Source organism: Narcine bancroftii, chromosome 4 (genome assembly GCF_036971445.1).
Source record: "Narcine bancroftii isolate sNarBan1 chromosome 4, sNarBan1.hap1, whole genome shotgun sequence".
Lineage (NCBI taxonomy): Eukaryota > Metazoa > Chordata > Chondrichthyes > Torpediniformes > Narcinidae > Narcine > Narcine bancroftii.
The window spans coordinates 153,831,799-153,851,906 of record NC_091472.1 but is presented as its reverse complement, the minus strand read 5'-3'; positions in this window follow the sequence as shown (position 1 = coordinate 153,851,906).

Sequence of the window (20,108 nt, the reverse complement as noted above, 5' to 3'; positions counted from 1 at the left end):
TGATTTCCTGCCTCTGATTCCCCGCCTCTGATTCCCCATCTCTGATTCACCGCCTCTGATTCCCCACCTCTGATTCCCCCTCTCTGATTCCGCACATCCAATTCCCTGCCTCTGATTCCCCAACTCTGATTACCCACCTCTGATTCCCCAGCTCTGATTCCCCGCCTCAGATTCCCCGCGTCTGATTCCCTGCCTCTGATTCCCCGCCTCTGATTCCCTGCCTCTGATTACCCATATCTGATTCCCCGCCTCTGATTCCCCAACTCTGATTCCCCGCTTCTGATTCCCCAGCTCTGAATCCCCGCCTCTGATTCCCCGCGTCTGATTCCCTGCCTCTGATTCCCCGCCTTTGATTCCCCATCTGTGATTCACAACCTCTGATGCCCCACCTCTGATTCCCCATATCTGATTCCCTGCCTCTGTTTCCCCGCCTCTGATTCCCCACCTCTGTTTCCCCATATCTGATTCCCCGCCTCTGATTCCCCAACTCTAATACCCCGCCTCTGATTCCCCAGCTCTGATTCCCCGCCTCTGATTCCCCGCATCTGATTCCCTGCCTCTGATTCCCCGCCTCTGATTCCAGGCCTCTGATTCCAAGCATCTGATTCCGGCCTCTGATTCCCGGCCTCTGATTCCCTGCTTCTGATTCTGATTCCCTGCCTCTGATTCCCCATCTCTGATTCCGCACATCTGATTCCCTGCCTCTGATTCCCCACCTCTGATTCCCCATATCTGATTCCCCGCCTCTGTTTCCCCGCCTCTGATTCCCCGCCTCTGTTTCCCAATATCTAAGTCCCCACCTCTGATTCCCCAAATCTGATTCCCCACCTCTGATTCCCCAGCTCTGATTCCCCGCCTCTGATTCCCCGCATCTGATACCCTGCATCTGATTCCAAGCCTGTGATTCCCTGCCTCTGATTCCCAACCTCTGATTCCCCACCTCTGATTCCCCATATCTGATTCCCCGCCTCTGTTTCCCCGCCTCGGATTCCCCGCCTCTGTTTCCCCATATCTGATTCCCGGCCTCTGATTCCCCGCCTCTGATTCCCCATATCTGATTCCCTGCCTCTGATTCCCCAACTCTGATTCACCGCCTCAGATTCCCCAGCTCTGAATCCCCGCCTCTGATTCCCCGCGTCTGAATCCCTGCCTCTGATTCCCCGCCTTGATTCCCCATCTCTGATTCACAACCTCTGATTCCCCACCTCTGATTCCCTATATTTGATTCCCCGCCTCTGTTTCCCCGCCTCTGATTCCCCGCCTCTGATTCCCCATATCTGATTCCCCGCCTCTGATTGCCCACCTCTGATTCCCCGCCTCTGATTCGCCAGCTCTGATTCCCCGCCTCTGATTCCCAGCCTCTGATTCCCCATCTCTGATTCACCGCGTTTGATTCGCCACCTCTGATTCCCCATATCTGATTCCCCACCTCTGTTTCCCCGCCTCTGATTCCCCGCCTCTGATTCTCCATATCTCATTCCCCGCCTCTGAATCCCCATCTCTGATTCCCGGACTCTGATTCCCCTCCTCTGATTCCCGGCCTCTTATTCCCAGCATCTGATTCCCGGCCTCTGATTCCCGGCCTCTGATTCCCCGCTTCTGATTCCCTGCCTCTGATTACCCATCTCTGATTCCGCACATCTGATTCACTGCCTCTGATTCCCCACCTCTGATTCCCCATATCTGATTCCCCGCCTCTGTTTCCCCGCCTCTGATTCCCCGCCTCTGTTTCCCTATATCTAATTCCCCACCTCTGATGCCCCAACTCTGATTCCCCGCCTCTGATTCCCCAGCTCTGATTCCCCGCCTCTGATTCCCTGCATCCGATTCCCCATATCTGATTCCCCGCCTCTGTTTCCTCGCCTCTGATTCCCCGCCTCTGTTTCCCCATATCTGATTCCCGCCTCTGATTCCCAACTATGATTCCCCGCCTCTGATTCCCCAGCTCTGATTTCCTGCCTCTGATTCCCCGCGTTCTATTCCCTGCCTCTGATTCCCCGCCTGTGATTCCCCATCACTGATTCACCACCTCTGATTCCCTACCTCTGATTCCCCATATCTAATTCCCCGCCTCTGTTTGCCCGCCTCTGATTCCCCGCCTCTGTTTCCCCATATCTGATTCCCCGTGTCTGATTCCCTGCCTCTGATTCCCCGCCTCTGTTTCCCCGCCTCTGATTCCCTGCCACTGATTCCCTGCCCCTGATACCCCACCTCTGATTCCCCATATCTGATTCCCTGCCACTGTTTCCCCGCCTCTGATTCCCCGCCTCTGATTCCCCATATCTGATTCCCCGCCTCTGATTCCCCAACTCTGATTCCCCGCCTCTGATTCCCCAGCTCTGAATCCCCGCCTCTGATTCCCCGCGTCTGTTTCCCCGCCTCTGATTCCCCGCCTCTGTTTCCCCATATCTAAGTCCCCGACTCTGATTCCCCAACTCTGATTCCCCACCTCTGATTCCCCAGCTCTGATTCCCCGCCTCTGATTCCCCGCATCTGATTCCCTGCATCTGATTCCCAGCCTCTGATTCCCTGCCTCTGATTCCCAACCTCTGATTCCCCACCTCTGATTCCCCATATCTGATTCCCCGCCTCTGTTTCCCCGCCTCTGATTCCCCGCCTCTGTTTCCCCATATCTGATTCCCGGCCTCTGATTCTCCGCCTCTGATTCCCCGCCTCTGATTCCCTGCCTCTGATTCCCCATCTCTGATTCCGCACATCGGATTCCCTGCCTCTGATTCCCCGCCTCTGATTCCCCGCCTCTGATTCCCTGCTTCTGATTCCCAACCTCTGATTCCCCACCTCTGATTCCCCATATCTGATTCCCCGCCTCTGTTTCCCCGCCTCTGATTCCCCGCCTCTGATTCCCCAACTCTGATTCCCCGCCTCTGATTCCCCAGCTCTGAATCCCCGCCTCTGATTCCCCGCGTCTGATTCCCTGCCTCTGATTCCCCGCCTTGATTCCCCATCTCTGATTCACAACCTCTGATTCACCACCTCTGATTCCCTATATTTGATTCCCCACCTCTGATGCCCCAACTCTGATTCCCCGCCTCTGATTCCCCAGCTCTGATTCCCCGCCTCTGATTCCCCGCATCCGATTCCCCATATCTGATTCCCCGCCTCTGTTTCCCCATATCTGATTCCCCGACTCTGATTCCCAACTATGATTCCCCGCCTCTGATTCCCCAGCTCTGATTCCCTGCCTCTGATTCCCTGCGTTCTATTCCCTGCCTCTGATTCCCCGCCTGTGATTCCCCATCACTGATTCACCACTTCTGATTCCCCACATCTGATTCCCCATATCTAATTCCCCGCCTCTGTTTGCCCGCCTCTGATACCCCGCCTCTGTTTCCCCATATCTGATTCCCCGTCTCTGAATCCCCAACTCTAATTCCCTGCCTCTGATTCCCCAGCTCTGATTCCCCGCCTTTGATTCCCCCCGTCTGATTCCCAGCCTCTGAATCCCCGTGTCTGATTTCCTGCCTCTGATTCCCCGCCTCTGATTCCCCATCTCTGATTCACCGCCTCTGATTCCCCACCTCTGATTCCCCATCTCTGATTCCGCACATCCGATTCCCTGCCTCTGAATCCCCAACTCTGATTCTCCGCCTCTGATTCCCCATCTCTGATTCCCCACCTCTGATTCCCCGTGTCTGATTCCCTGCCTCTGATTCCCCGCCTCTGAATACCAGCCTCTGATTCCCCATATCTGATTCCCCGCCTCTGATTCCCTGCCTCTGATTCCCCAGCTCTGATTCCCCGCCTTTGATTCCCCCCGTCTGATTCCCAGCCTCTGAATCCCCGTGTATGATTTCCTGCCTCTGATTCCCCGCCTCTGATTCCCCATCTCTGATTCACCGCCTCTGATTCCCCATCTCTGATTCCCCACCTCTGATTCCCCGTGTCTGATTCCCCGTGTCTGATTCCCTGCCTCTGATTCCACGCCTCTGATTCCCCATATCTGATTCCCTGCCACTGATTCCCCGCCTCTGATTCCCCATCTCTGATTCACCACCTCTGATTCCCGGCCTCTGATTGCCCACCCCTGATTCCCCGCCTCTGATTCGCCAGCTATGATTCCCCCCCTCTGATTCCCCGCGTCTGATTCCCCGCCTCTGATTCCCCAACTCTAATACCCCGCCTCTGATTCCCCAGCTCTGATTCCCCTCCTCTGATTCCCCGCATCTGATTCCCTGCCTCTGATTCCACGCCTCTGATTCCAGGCCTCTGATTCCCAACCTCTGATTCCCCACCTCTGATTCCCAATATCTGATTCCCCGCCTCTGTTTCACCGCCTCTGATTCCCCGCCTCTGTTTCCCCATATCTGATTCCCCGCCTCTGATTCCCCAACTCTGATTCCCCGCCTGTGATTCCCCAGCTCTGATTACCCGCCTCTGATTCCCCATATCTGATTCCCATCCTCTGATTGCCCACCTCTGATTCCCCGCCTCTGATTCGCCAGCTCTGATTCCCCGCCTCTGATTCCCCGCATCTGATTCCCTGCCTCTGATTCCCCGCCTCTGATTCCCCATCTCTGATTCCCCGCCTGTGATTCCCCAGCTCTGATTCCCCGCCTCTAATTCCCCAGCTCTGATTCCCAGCCTCTGATTCCCCGTGTTTGATCCCCTGCCTCTGATTACCTTCCTCTGATTCCCGGCCACTGATACCCCGCTTCTGATTCTGATTCCCTGCCTCTGATTCCCCATCTCTGATTCACCACATCTAATTCCCTGCCTCTGATTCCACGCCCCTGACTCCCCACCTCTGATTCCCCATATCTGAATCCCCGCCTCTGTTTCCACGCCTCTGATTCCCTGCCTCTGATTCCCAACCTCTGATTCCCCACCCCTGATTCCCCATATCTGATTCCCCGCCTCTGTTTCCCTGCCTCTGATTCCCCGCCCCTGTTTCCCCATATCTGATTCCCCGCCTCTGATTCCCCAACTCTGATTCCCCGCCTCTGATTCCCCAGCTCTGATTCCCCGCCTCTGATTCCCCGTGTTTGATTCCCTGCCTCTGATTCCCCGCCTCTGATTCCCCATCTCTGATTCACCGCCTTTGATTCGCCACCTCTGATTCCCCATATCTGATTCCCCACCTCTGTTACCCCGCCTCTGATTCCCCGCCTCTGATTCCCCATATATCATTCCCCGCCTCTGAATCCCCATCTCTGATTCCCGGACTCTGATTCCCCACCTCTGATTCCCGGCCTCTTATTCCCGGCATCTGAATCCCAGCCTCTGATTCCCGGCCTCTGATTCCCCGCTTCTGATTCTGATTCCCTGCCTCTGATTCCCCATCTCTGATTCCGCACATCTGATTCCCTGCCTCTGATTCCCCACCTCTGATTCCCCATATCTGATTCCTCGCCTCTGTTTCCCCGCCTCTGATTCCCCGCCTCTGTTTCCCCATATCTAATTCCCCACCTCAGATGCCCCAACTCTGATACCCCGCCTCTGATTCCCCAGCTCCCATTCCCCGCATCTGATTCCCCGCATCCGATTCCCCATTCCTGATTCCCCGCCTCTGTTTCCCCGCCTTTGATTCCCCGCCTCTGTTTCCCCATATCTGATTCCCCGCCTCTGATTCCCAACTATGATTCCCCGCCTCTGATTCCCCAGCTCTGATTCCCCGCCTCTGATTCCCCGCGTTCTATTCCCTGCCTCTGATTCCCCGCCTGTGATTCCCCATCTCTGATTCACCACCTCTGATTCCCCACCTCTGATTCCCCATATCTAATACCCCGCCTCTGTTTGCCCGCCTCTGATTCCCCGCCTCTGTTTCCCCATATCTGATTCCACGTGTCTGATTCCCTGCCTCTGATTCCCCGCCTCTGTTTCCCCGCCTCTGATTCCCTGCCACTGATTCCCTGCCCCTGATACCCCACCTCTGATTCCCCATATCTGATTCCCTGCCTCTGTTTCCCCGCCTCTGATTCCCCGCCTCTGATTCCCCATATCTGATTCCCCGCCTCTGATTCCCCAACTCTGATTCCCTGCCTCTGATTCCCCAGCTCTGAATCCCCGCCTCTGATTCCCCGCGTCTGTTTCCCCGCCTCTGATTCCCCGCCTCTGTTTCCCCATATCTAAGTCCCCGACTCTGATTCCCCAACTCTGATTCCCCACCTCTGATTCCCCAGCTCTGATTCCCCGCCTCTGATTCCCCGCATCTGATTCCCTGCATCTGATTCCCAGCCTCTGATTCCCTGCCTCTGATTCCCAACCTCTGATTCCCCACCTCTGATTCCCCATATCTGATTCCCCGCCTCTGTTTCCCCGCCTCTGATTCCCCGCCTCTGTTTCCCCATATCTGATTCCCGGCCTCTGATTCTCCGCCTCTGATTCCCCGCCTCTGATTCCCTGCCTCTGATTCCCCATCTCCGATTCCGCACATCGGATTCCCTGCCTCTGATTCCCCGCCTCTGATTCCCCGCCTCTGATTCCCTGCTTCTGATTCCCAACCTCTGATTCCCCACCTCTGATTCCCCATATCTGATTCCCCGCCTCTGTTTCCCCGCCTCTAATTCCCCGCCTCTGATTCCCCAACTCTGAATCCCCGCCTCTGATTCCCCAGCTCTGATTCCCCGCCTCTGATTCCCCGCATCTGATTCCCTGCCTCTGATTCCCCGCCTCTGATTCCAGGCCTCTGATTCCCAGCATCTGATTCCAGCCTCTGATTCCCGGCCTCTGATTCCCTGCTTCTGATTCTGATTCCCTGCCTCTGATTCCCCATCTCTGATTCCGCACATCTGATTCCTTGCCTCTGATTCCCCACCTCTGATTCCCTGCTTCTGATTCCCCGCCTGGGTTTCCCTGCCTCTGATTCCCCGCCTCTGTTTCCCAATATCTAAGTCCCCGCCTCTGATTCCCCAAATCTGATTCCCCACCTCTGATTCCCCACCTCTGATTCCCCATGTCTGATTCCCCGCCTCTGTTTCCCCGCCTCGGATTCCCCGCCTCTGTTTCCCCATATCTGATTCCCTGCCTCTGATTCCCCATCTCCGATTCCGCACATCGGATTCCCTGCCTCTGATTCCCCGCCTCTGATTCCCCGCCTCTGATTCCCTGCTTCTGATTCCCAACCTCTGATTCCCCACCTCTGATTCCCCATATCTGATTCCCCGCCTCTGTTTCCCCGCCTCTGATGACCCGCCTCTGATTCCCCAACTCTGAATCCCCGCCTCTGATTCCCCAGCTCTGATTCCCCGCCTCTGATTCCCCGCATCTGATTCCCTGCCTCTGATTCCCCGCCTCTGATTCCAGGCCTCTGATTCCCAGCATCTGATTCCAGCCTCTGATTCCCGGCCTCTGATTCCCTGCTTCTGATTCTGATTCCCTGCCTCTGATTCCCCATCTCTGATTCCGCACATCTGATTCCTTGCCTCTGATTCCCCACCTCTGATTCCCTGCTTCTGATTCCCCGCCTGGGTTTCCCTGCCTCTGATTCCCCGCCTCTGTTTCCCAATATCTAAGACCCCGCCTCTGATTCCCCAAATCTGATTCCGCACCTCTGATTCCCCACCTCTGATTCCCCATATCTGATTCCCCGCCTCTGTTTCCCCGCCTCGGATTCCCCGCCTCTGTTTCCCCATATCTGATTCCCTGCCTCTGATTCCCCATCTCCGATTCCGCACATCGGATTCCCTGCCTCTGATTCCCCGCCTCTGATTCCCTGCCTCTGATTCCCTGCTTCTGATTCCCAACCTCTGATTCCCCACCTCTGATTCCCCATATCTGATTCCCCGCCTCTGTTTCCCCGCCTCTGATTCCCCGCCTCTGATTCCCCAACTCTGAATCCCCGCCTCTGATTCCCCAGCTCTGATTCCCCGCCTCTGATTCCCCGCATCTGATTCCCTGCCTCTGATTCCCCGCCTCTGATTCCAGGCCTCTGATTCCCTGCTTCTGATTCTGATTCCCTGCCTCTGATTCCCCATCTCTGATTCCGCACATCTGATTCCTTGCCTCTGATTCCCCACCTCTGATTCCCCATATCTGATTCCCCGCCTGGGTTTCCCCGCCTCTGAATCCCCGCCTCTGTTTCCCAATATCTAAGTCCCCGCCTCTGATTCCCCAAATCTGATTCCCCACCTCTGATTCCCCAGCTCTGATTCCCCGCATCTGATTCCCCGCATCTGATTCCCTGCATCTGATTCCAAGCCTCTGATTCCCTGCCTCTGATTCCCAACCTCTGATTCCCCACCTCTGATTCCCCATATCTGATTCCCCGCCTCTGTTTCCCCGCCTCGGATTCCCCGCCTCTGTTTCCCCATATCTGATTCCCGGACTCTGATTCCCCGCCTCTGATTCCCCGCCTCTGATTCCCTGCCTCTGATTCCCCATCTCCGATTCCGCACATCTGATTCCCTTCCTCTGATTCCCCGCCTCTGATTTTCCGCCTCTGATTCCCTGCCTCTGATTCCCAACCTCGGATTCCCCACCTCTGATTCCCCATATCTGATTCCCCGCCCCTGTTTCCCCGCCTCTGATTCCCAACTCTGATTCCCCGCCTCTGATTCCCCAGCTCTGATTCCCCGTGTTTGATTCCCTGCCTCTTATTCCCTGCCCTGATTCCCCATCTCTGTTTCACCGCCTTTGATTCGCCACCTCTGATTCCCAATATCTGATTCCCCGCCTCAGTTTCCCGGACTCTGATTCCCTGCCTCTGATTCCCAACCTCTGATTCCACACCTCTGATTCCCCATATCTGATTCCCCGCCTCTATTTCCCCATATCTGATTCCCCGCCTCTGATTCCCCAACTCTGATTCCCTGCCTCTGATTCCCCAACTCTGATTCCCCAACTCTGATTCCCGGCATCCGATTCCCTGCCTCTGATTCCCCGCCTCTGATTCCCCATCTCTGATTCCCCGCCTCTGATTCCCCGTGTCTGATTCCCTGTCTTTGATTCCCCGCCTCTGATTCCCCGCCTCTGATTCCCTGCCACTGATTCCCTGCCCCTGATTCCCCACCTCTGATTCCCCACATCTGATTCCCCGCCTCTGTTTCCCCGCCTCTGATTCCCCGCCTCTGATTCCCCATATCTGATTCCCTGCCTCTGATTCCCCAACTCTGATTCCCCGCCTCTGATTCCCCAGCTCTGAATCCCCGCCTCTGATTCCCCGCGTCTGATTCCCTGCCTCTGATTCCCCGCCTTGATTCCCCATCTCTGATTCACAACCTCTGATTCCCCACCTCTGATTCCCTATATTTGATTCCCCGCCTCTGTTTCCCCGCCTCTGATTCCCCGCCTCTGATTCCCCATATCTGATTCCCCGCCTCTGATTGCCCACCTCTAATTCCCAGCCTCTGATTCGCCAGCTCTGATTCCCCGCCTCTGATTCCCCGCATCTGATTCCCTGCCTCTGATTCCCCGCCTCTGATTCCCCATCTCTGATTCACCGCCTTTGATTCGCCACCTCTGATTCCCCATATCTGATTCCCCACCTCTGATTCCCGGCCTCTTATTCCCAGCATCTGATTCCCGGCCTCTGATTCCCGGCCTCTGATTCCCCGCTTCTGATTCTGATTCCCTGCCTCTTATTCCCCATCTCTGATTCCGCACATCTGATTCCCTGCCTCTGATTCCCCACCTCTGATTCCCCATATCTGATTCCCCGCCTCTGTTTCCCCGCCTCTGATTCCCCGCCTCTGTTTCCCTATATCTAATTCCCCACTTCTGATGCCCCAACTCTGATTCCCCGCCTCTGATTCCCCAGCTCTGATTCCCCGCCTCTGATTCCCTGCATCCGATTCCCCATATCTGATTCCCCGCCTCTGTTTCACCGCCTCTGATTCCCCGCCTCTGTTTCCCCATATCTGATTCCCGCCTCTGATTCCCAACTATGAATCCCCTCCTCTGATTCCCCAGCTCTGATTCCCTGCCTCTGATTCCCCGCGTTCTATTCCCTGCCTCTGATTCCCCGCCTGTGATTCCCCATCACTGATTCACCACCTCTGATTCCCTACCTCTGATTCCCCATATCTAATTCCCCGCCTCTGTTTGCCCGCCTCTGATTCCCCGCCTCTGTTTCCCCATATCTGATTCCCAGCCTCTGAATCCCCAACTCTGATTCCCTGCCTCAGATTCCCCAGCTCTGATTCCCCGCCTTTGATTCCCCCCGTCTGATTCCCAGCCTCTGAATCCCCGTGTCTGATTTCCTGCCTCTGATTCCCCGCCTCTGATTCCCCATCTCTGATTCACCGCCTCTGATTCCCACCTCTGATTCCCCCTCTCTGATTCCGCACATCCAATTCCCTGCCTCTGATTCCCCAACTCTGATTACCCACCTCTGATTCCCCAGCTCTGATTCCCCGCCTCAGATTCCCCGCGTCTGATTCCCTGCCTCTGATTCCCCGCCTCTGATTCCCTGCCTCTGATTACCCATATCTGATTCCCCGCCTCTGATTCCCCAACTCTGATTCCCCGCTTCTGATTCCCCAGCTCTGAATCCCCGCCTCTGATTCCCCGCGTCTGATTCCCTGCCTCTGATTCCCCGCCTCTGATTCCCCATCTGTGATTCACAACCTCTGATGCCCCACCTCTGATTCCCCATATCTTATTCCCTGCCTCTGTTTCCCCGCCTCTGATTCCCCACCTCTGTTTCCCCATATCTGTTTCCCCGCCTCTGATTCCCCACCTCTGTTTCCCCATATCTGATTCCCCGCCTCTGATTCCCCAACTCTAATACCCCGCCTCTGATTCCCCAGCTCTGATTCCCCGCCTCTGATTCCCCGCATCTGATTCCCTGCCTCTGATTCCCCGCCTCTGATTCCAGGCCTCTGATTCATAGCATCTGATTCCGGCCTCTGATTCCCGGCCTCTGATTCCCTGCTTCTGATTCTGATTCCCTGCCTCTGATTCCCCATCTCTGATTCCGCACATCTGATTCCCTGCCTCTGATTCCCCACCTCTGATTCCCCAGCTCTGATTCCCCGCCTCTGATTCCCCGCATCTGATACCCTGCATCTGATTCCAAGCCTGTGATTCCCTGCCTCTGATTCCCAACCTCTGATTCCCCACCTCTGATTCCCCATATCTGATTCCCCGCCTCTGTTTCCCCGCCTCGGATTCCCCGCCTCTGTTTCCCCATATCTGATTCCCGGCCTCTGATTCCCCGCCTCTGATTCCCCATATCTGATTCCCTGCCTCTGATTCCCCAACTCTGATTCCCCGCCTCAGATTCCCCAGCTCTGAATCCCCGCCTCTGATTCCCCGCGTCTGATTCCCTGCCTCTGATTCCCCGCCTTGATTCCCCATCTCTGATTCACAATCTCTGATTCCCCACCTCTGATTCCCTATATTTGATTCCCCGCCTCTGTTTCCCCGCCTCTGATTCCCCGCCTCTGATCCCCATATCTGATTCCCCGCCTCTGATTGCCCACCTCTGATTCCCCGCCTCTGATTCGCCAGCTCTGATTCCCCGCCTCTGATTCCCCGCATCTGATTCCCCATATCTGATTCCCCACCTCTGTTTCCCCGCCTCTGATTCCCCGCCTCTGATTCTCCATATCTCATTCCCCGCCTCTGAATCCCCATCTCTGATTCCCGGACTCTGATTCCCCTCCTCTGATTCCCGGCCTCTTATTCCCAGCATCTGATTCCCGGCCTCTGATTCCCGGCCTCTGATTCCCCGCTTCTGATTCCCTGCCTCTGATTCCCCATCTCTGATTCCGCACATCTGATTCACTGCCTCTGATTCCCCACCTCTGATTCCCCATATCTGATTCCCCGCCTCTGTTTCCCCGCCTCTGATTCCCCGCCTCTGTTTCCCTATATCTAATTCCCCACCTCTGATGCCCCAACTCTGATTCCCCGCCTCTGATTCCCCAGCTCTGATTCCCCGCCTCTGATTCCCTGCATCCGATTCCCCATATCTGATTCCCCGCCTCTGTTTCCTCGCCTCTGATTCCCCGCCTCTGTTTCCCCATATCTGATTCCCGCCTCTGATTCCCAACTATGATTCCCCGCCTCTGATTCCCCAGCTCTGATTCCCTGCCTCTGATTCCCCGCGTTCTATTCCCTACCTCTGATTCCCCGCCTGTGATTCACCATCACTGATTCACCACCTCTGATTCCCTACCTCTGATTCCCCATACCTAATTCCCCGCCTCTGTGTGCCCGCCTCTGATTCCCCGCCTCTGTTTCCCCATATCTGATTCCCCGCCTCTGAATCCCCAACTCTGATTCCCTGCCTCAGATTCCCCAACTCTGATGCCCCGCCTTTGATTCCCCCCGTCTGATTCCCAGCCTCTGAATCCCCGTGTCTGATTTGCTGCCTCTGATTCCCCGCCTCTGATTCCCCATCTCTGATTCACCACCTCTGATTCCCCACCTCTGATTCCCCATCTCTGATTCCGCACATCCAATTCCCTGCCTCTGATTCCCCAACTCTGATTCCCCACCTCTGATTCCCCAGCTCTGATTCCCCGCCTCAGATTCCCCGCGTCTGATTCCCTGCCTCTGATTCCCAGCCTCTGATTCCCTGCCTCTGATTCCCCATATTTGATTCCCCGCCTCTGATTCCCCAACTCTGATTCCCCGCTTCTGATTCCCCAGCTCTGAATCCCTGCCTCTGATTCCCCGCGTCTGATTCCCTGCCTCTGATTCCCCGCCTCTGATTCCCCATCTGTGATTCACAACCTCTGATGCCCCACCTCTGATTCCCCATATCTGATTCCCCGCCTCTGTTTCCCCGCCTCTGATTCCCCGCCTCTGATTCCAGGCCTCTGATTCCCATCATCTGATTCCGGCCTCTGATTCCCGGCCTCTGATTCCCTGCTTCTGATTCTGATTCCCTGCCTCTGATTCCCCATCTCTGATTCCGCACATCTGATTCCCTGCCTCTGATTCCCCACCTCTGATTCCCCATATCTGATTCCCCGCCTCTGTTTCCCCGCCTCTGATTCCCCGCCTCTGTTTCCCAATATCTAAGTCCCCACCTCTGATTCCCCAAATCTGATTCCCCACCTCTGATTCCCCAGCTCTGATTCCCCGCCTCTGATTCCCCGCATCTTATTCCCTGCATCTGATTCCAAGCCTCTGATTCCCTGCCTCTGATTCCCAACCTCTGATTCCCCACCTCTGATTCCCCATATCTGATTCCCCGCCTCTGTTTCCCCGCCTCGGATTCCCCGCCTCAGTTTCCCCATATCTGATTCCCGGCCTCTGATTCCCCGCCTCTGATTCCCCACCTCTGATTCCCTGCCTCTGATTCCCCATCTCCGATTCCCTGCCTCTGATTCCCAACCTCTGATTCCGCACCTCTGATTCCCCGTGTTTGATTCCCTGCCTCTGATTCACTGCCCTGATTCCCCATCTCTGTTTCACCGCCTTTGATTCGCCACCTCTGATTCCACATATCTGATTCCCCGCCTCTGTTTCCCCGACTCTGATTCCCTTCCTCTGATTCCCAACTCCTGATTCCACACCTCTGATTCCCCATATCTGATTCCCCGCCTCTATTTCCCCATATCTGAATCCCCGCCTCTGATACCCCAACTCTGATTCCCCGCCTCTGATTCCCCAGCTCTGATTCCCCGACTCTGATTCCCGGCGTCCGATTCCCTGCCTCTGATTCCCCGCCTCTGATTCCCCATCTCTGATTCCCCGCCTCTGATTCCCCGTGTCTGATTCCCTGCCTCTGATTCCCCGCCTCTGATTCCCCGCCTCTGATTCCCTGACACTGAATCCCTGCCCCTGATTCCCCACCTCTGATTCCCCATATCTGATTCCCCGCCTCTGTTTCCCCGCCTCTGATTCCCCGCCTCTGATTCCCCATATATGATTCCCTGCCTCTGATTCCCCAACTCTGATTCCCCGCCTCTGATTCCACAGCTCTGAATCCCCGCCTCTGATTCCCCGTGTCTGATTCCCTGCCTCTGATTCCCCGCCTTGATTCACCATCTCTGATTCACAACCTCTGATTCCCCACCTCTGATTCCCTATATTTGATTCCCCGCCTCTGTTTCCCCGCCTCTGATTCCCCGCCTCTGATTCCCCATATCTGATTCCCCGCCTCTGATTGCCCACCTCTGATTCCCCGCCTCTGATTCGCCAGCTCTGATTCCCCGCCTCTGATTCCCCGCATCTGATTCCCTGCCTCTGATTCCCCGCCTCTGATTCCCCATCTCTGATTCACCGCCTTTGATTCGCCACCTCTGATTCCCCATATCTGATTCCCCACCTCTGTTTCCCGGCCTCTGATTCCCCGCCTCTGATTCTCCATATCTCATTCCCCGCCTCTGAATCCCCATCTCTGATTCCCGGACTCTGATTCCCCACCTCTGATTCCCGGCCTCTTATTCCCAGCATCTGATTCCCTGCCTCTGATTCCCGGCCACTGATACCCCGCTTCTGATTCTGATTCCCTGCCTCTGATTCCCCATCTCTGATTCACCACATCTAATTCCCTGCCTCTGATTCCACGCCCCTGATTCCCCACCTCTGATTCCCCATATCTGAATCCCCGCCTCTGTTTCCACGCCTCTGATTCCCTGCCTCTGATTCCCAACCTCTGATTCCCCACCCCTGATTCCCCATATCTGATTCCCCGCCTCTGTTTCCCTGCCTCTGATTCCCCGCCCCTGTTTCCCCATATCTGATTCCCCGCCTCTGATTCCCCAACTCTGATTCCCCGCCTCTGATTCCCCAGCTCTGATTCCCCGCCTCTGATTCCCCGTGTTTGATTCCCTGCCTCTGATTCCCCGCCTCTGATTCCCCATCTCTGATTCACCGCCTTTGATTCGCCACCTCTGATTCCCCATATCTGATTCCCCACCTCTGTTACCCCGCCTCTGATTCCCCGCCTCTGATTCCCCATATATCATTCCCCGCCTCTGAATCCCCATCTCTGATTCCCGGACTCTGATTCCCCACCTCTGATTCCCGGCCTCTTATTCCCGGCATCTGAATCCCGGCCTCTGATTCCCGGCCTCTGATTCCCCGCTTCTGATTCTGATTCCCTGCCTCTGATTCCCCATCTCTGATTCCGCACATCTGATTCCCTGCCTCTGATTCCCCACCTCTGATTCCCCATATCTGATTCCTCGCCTCTGTTTCCCCGCCTCTGATTCCCCGCCTCTGTTTCCCCATATCTAATTCCCCACCTCAGATGCCCCAACTCTGATACCCCGCCTCTGATTCCCCAGCTCCCATTCCCCGCCTCTGATTCCCCGCATCCGATTCCCCATATCTGATTCCCCGCATCTGTTTCCCCGCCTTTGATTCCCCGCCTCTGTTTCCCCATATCTGATTCCCCGCCTCTGATTCCCAACTATGATTCCCCGCCTCTGATTCCCCAGCTCTGATTCCCCGCCTCTGATTCCCCGCGTTCTATTCCCTGCCTCTGATTCCCCGCCTGTGATTCCCCATCTCTGATTCACCACCTCTGATTCCCCACCTCTGATTCCCCATATCTAATTCCCCGCCTCTGTTTGCCCGCCTCTGATTCCCCGCATCTGTTTCCCCATATCTGATTCCCCGTGTCTGATTCCCTGCCTCTGATTCCCCGCCTCTGTTTCCCCGCCTCTGATTCCCTGCCACTGATTCCCTGCCCCTGATACCCCACCTCTGATTCCCCATATCTGATTCCCTGCCTCTGTTTCCCCGCCTCTGATTCCCCGCCTCTGATTCCCCATCTCTGATTCCCCGCCTCTGATTCCCCAACTCTGATTCCCCACCTCTGATTCCCCGTGTCTGATTCCCCGTGTCTGATTCCCTGCCTCTGATTCCACGCCTCTGATTCCCCAATCTGATTCCCTGCCACTGATTCCCCGCCTCTGATTCCCCATCTCTGATTCACCACCTCTGATTCCCGGCCTCTGATTGCCCACCCCTGATTCCCCGCCTCTGATTCGCCAGCTATGATTCCCCCCCTCTGATTCCCCGCGTCTGATTCCCCGCCTCTGATTCCCCAACTCTAATACCCCGCCTCTGATTCCCCAGCTCTGATTCCCCTCCTCTGATTCCCCGCATCTGATTCCCTGCCTCTGATTCCACGCCTCTGATTCCAGGCCTCTGATTCCCAACCTCTGATTCCCCACCTCTGATTCCCAATATCTGATTCCCCGCCTCTGTTTCACCGCCTCTGATTCCCCGCCTCTGTTTCCCCATATCTGATTCCCCGCCTCTGATTCCCCAACTCTGATTCCCCGCCTGTGATTCCCCAGCTCTGATTACCCGCCTCTGATTCCCCATATCTGATTCCCATCCTCTGATTGCCCACCTCTGATTCCCCGCCTCTGATTCGCCAGCTCTGATTCCCCGCCTCTGATTCCCCGCATCTGATTCCCTGCCTCTGATTCCCCGCCTCTGATTCCCCATCTCTGATTCCCCGCCTGTGATTCCCCAGCTCTGATTCCCCGCCTCTAATTCCCCAGCTCTGATTCCCAGCCTCTGATTCCCCGTGTTTGATCCCCTGCCTCTGATTACCTTCCTCTGATTCCCGGCCACTGATACCCCGCTTCTGATTCTGATTCCCTGCCTCTGATTCCCCATCTCTGATTCACCACATCTAATTCCCTGCCTCTGATTCCACGCCCCTGACTCCCCACCTCTGATTCCCCATATCTGAATCCCCGCCTCTGTTTCCACGCCTCTGATTCCCTGCCTCTGATTCCCAACCTCTGATTCCCCACCCCTGATTCCCCATATCTGATTCCCCGCCTCTGTTTCCCTGCCTCTGATTCCCCGCCCCTGTTTCCCCATATCTGATTCCCCGCCTCTGATTCCCCAACTCTGATTCCCCGCCTCTGATTCCCCAGCTCTGATTCCCCGCCTCTGATTCCCCGTGTTTGATTCCCTGCCTCTGATTCCCCGCCTCTGATTCCCCATCTCTGATTCACCGCCTTTGATTCGCCACCTCTGATTCCCCATATCTGATTCCCCACCTCTGTTACCCCGCCTCTGATTCCCCGCCTCTGATTCCCCATATATCATTCCCCGCCTCTGAATCCCCATCTCTGATTCCCGGACTCTGATTCCCCACCTCTGATTCCCGGCCTCTTATTCCCGGCATCTGAATCCCAGCCTCTGATTCCCGGCCTCTGATTCCCCGCTTCTGATTCTGATTCCCTGCCTCTGATTCCCCATCTCTGATTCCGCACATCTGATTCCCTGCCTCTGATTCCCCACCTCTGATTCCCCATATCTGATTCCTCGCCTCTGTTTCCCCGCCTCTGATTCCCCGCCTCTGTTTCCCCATATCTAATTCCCCACCTCAGATGCCCCAACTCTGATACCCCGCCTCTGATTCCCCAGCTCCCATTCCCCGCATCTGATTCCCCGCATCCGATTCCCCATATCTGATTCCCCGCCTCTGTTTCCCCGCCTTTGATTCCCCGCCTCTGTTTCCCCATATCTGATTCCCCGCCTCTGATTCCCAACTATGATTCCCCGCCTCTGATTCCCCAGCTCTGATTCCCCGCCTCTGATTCCCCGCGTTCTATTCCCTGCCTCTGATTCCCCGCCTGTGATTCCCCATCTCTGATTCACCACCTCTGATTCCCCACCTCTGATTCCCCATATCTAATACCCCGCCTCTGTTTGCCCGCCTCTGATTCCCCGCCTCTGTTTCCCCATATCTGATTCCACGTGTCTGATTCCCTGCCTCTGATTCCCCGCCTCTGTTTCCCCGCCACTGATTCCCTGCCACTGATTCCCTGCCCCTGATACCCCACCTCTGATTCCCCATATCTGATTCCCTGCCTCTGTTTCCCCGCCTCTGATTCCCCGCCTCTGATTCCCCATATCTGATTCCCCGCCTCTGATTCCCCAACTCTGATTCCCCGCCTCTGATTCCCCAGCTCTGAATCCCCGCCTCTGATTCCCCGCGTCTGTTTCCCCGCCTCTGATTCCCCGCCTCTGTTTCCCCATATCTAAGTCCCCGACTCTGATTCCCCAACTCTGATTCCCCACCTCTGATTCCCCAGCTCTGATTCCCCGCCTCTGATTCCCCGCATCTGATTCCCTGCATCTGATTCCCAGCCTCTGATTCCCTGCCTCTGATTCCCAACCTCTGATTCCCCACCTCTGATTCCCCATATCTGATTCCCCGCCTCTGTTTCCCCGCCTCTGATTCCCCGCCTCTGTTTCCCCATATCTGATTCCCGGCCTCTGATTCTCCGCCTCTGATTCCCCGCCTCTGATTCCCTGCCTCTGATTCCCCAACTCCGATTCCGCACATCGGATTCCCTGCCTCTGATTCCCCGCCTCTGATTCCCCATCTGTGATTCACAACCTCTGATGCCCCACCTCTGATTCCCCATATCTGATTCCCCGCCTCTGTTTCCCCGCCTCTGATTCCCCGCCTCTGATTCCAGGCCTCTGATTCCCATCATCTGATTCCGGCCTCTGATTCCCGGCCTCTGATTCCCTGCTTCTGATTCTGATTCCCTGCCTCTGATTCCCCATCTCTGATTCCGCACATCTGATTCCCTGCCTCTGATTCCCCACCTCTGATTCCCCATATCTGATTCCCCGCCTCTGTTTCCCCGCCTCTGATTCCCTGCCTCTGTTTCCCAATATCTAAGTCCCCACCTCTGATTCCCCAAATCTGATTCCCCACCTCTGATTCCCCAGCTCTGATTCCCCGCCTCTGATTCCCCGCATCTTATTCCCTGCATCTGATTCCAAGCCTCTGATTCCCTGCCTCTGATTCCCAACCTCTGATTCCCCACCTCTGATTCCCCATATCTGATTCCCCGCCTCTGTTTCCCCGCCTCGGATTCCCCGCCTCAGTTTCCCCATATCTGATTCCCGGCCTCTGATTCCCCGCCTCTGATTCCCCACCTCTGATTCCCTGCCTCTGATTCCCCATCTCCGATTCCCTGCCTCTGATTCCCAACCTCTGATTCCCCACCTCTGATTCCCCGTGTTTGATTCCCTGCCTCTGATTCACTGCCCTGATTCCCCATCTCTGTTTCACCGCCTTTGATTCGCCACCTCTGATTCCACATATCTGATTCCCCGCCTCTGTTTCCCCGACTCTGATTCCCTTCCTCTGATTCCCAACTCCTGATTCCACACCTCTGATTCCCCATATCTGATTCCCCGCCTCTATTTCCCCATATCTGAATCCCCGCCTCTGATACCCCAACTCTGATTCCCCGCCTCTGATTCCCCAGCTCTGATTCCCCGACTCTGATTCCCGGCGTCCGATTCCCTGCCTCTGATTCCCCGCCTCTGATTCCCCATCTCTGATTCCCCGCCTCTGATTCCCCGTGTCTGATTCCCTGCCTCTGATTCCCCGCCTCTGATTCCCCGCCTCTGATTCCCTGACACTGAATCCCTGCCCCTGATTCCCCACCTCTGATTCCCCATATCTGATTCCCCGCCTCTGTTTCCCCGCCTCTGATTCCCCGCCTCTGATTCCCCATATCTGATTCCCTGCCTCTGATTCCCCAACTCTGATTCCCCGCCTCTGATTCCCCAGCTCTGAATCCCCGCCTCTGATTCCCCGTGTCTGATTCCCTGCCTCTGATTCCCCGCCTTGATTCACCATCTCTGATTCACAACCTCTGATTCCCCACCTCTGATTCCCTATATTTGATTCCCCGCCTCTGTTTCCCCGCCTCTGATTCCCCGCCTCTGATTCCCCATATCTGATTCCCCGCCTCTGATTGCCCACCTCTGATTCCCCGCCTCTGATTCGCCAGCTCTGATTCCCCGCCTCTGATTCCCCGCATCTGATTCCCTGCCTCTGATTCCCCGCCTCTGATTCCCCATCTCTGATTCACCGCCTTTGATTCGCCACCTCTGATTCCCCATATCTGATTCCCCACCTCTGTTTCCCGGCCTCTGATTCCCCGCCTCTGATTCTCCATATCTCATTCCCCGCCTCTGAATCCCCATCTCTGATTCCCGGACTCTGATTCCCCACCTCTGATTCCCGGCCTCTTATTCCCAGCATCTGATTCCCTGCCTCTGATTCCCGGCCACTGATACCCCGCTTCTGATTCTGATTCCCTGCCTCTGATTCCCCATCTCTGATTCACCACATCTAATTCCCTGCCTCTGATTCCACGCCCCTGATTCCCCACCTCTGATTCCCCATATCTGAATCCCCGCCTCTGTTTCCACGCCTCTGATTCCCTGCCTCTGATTCCCAACCT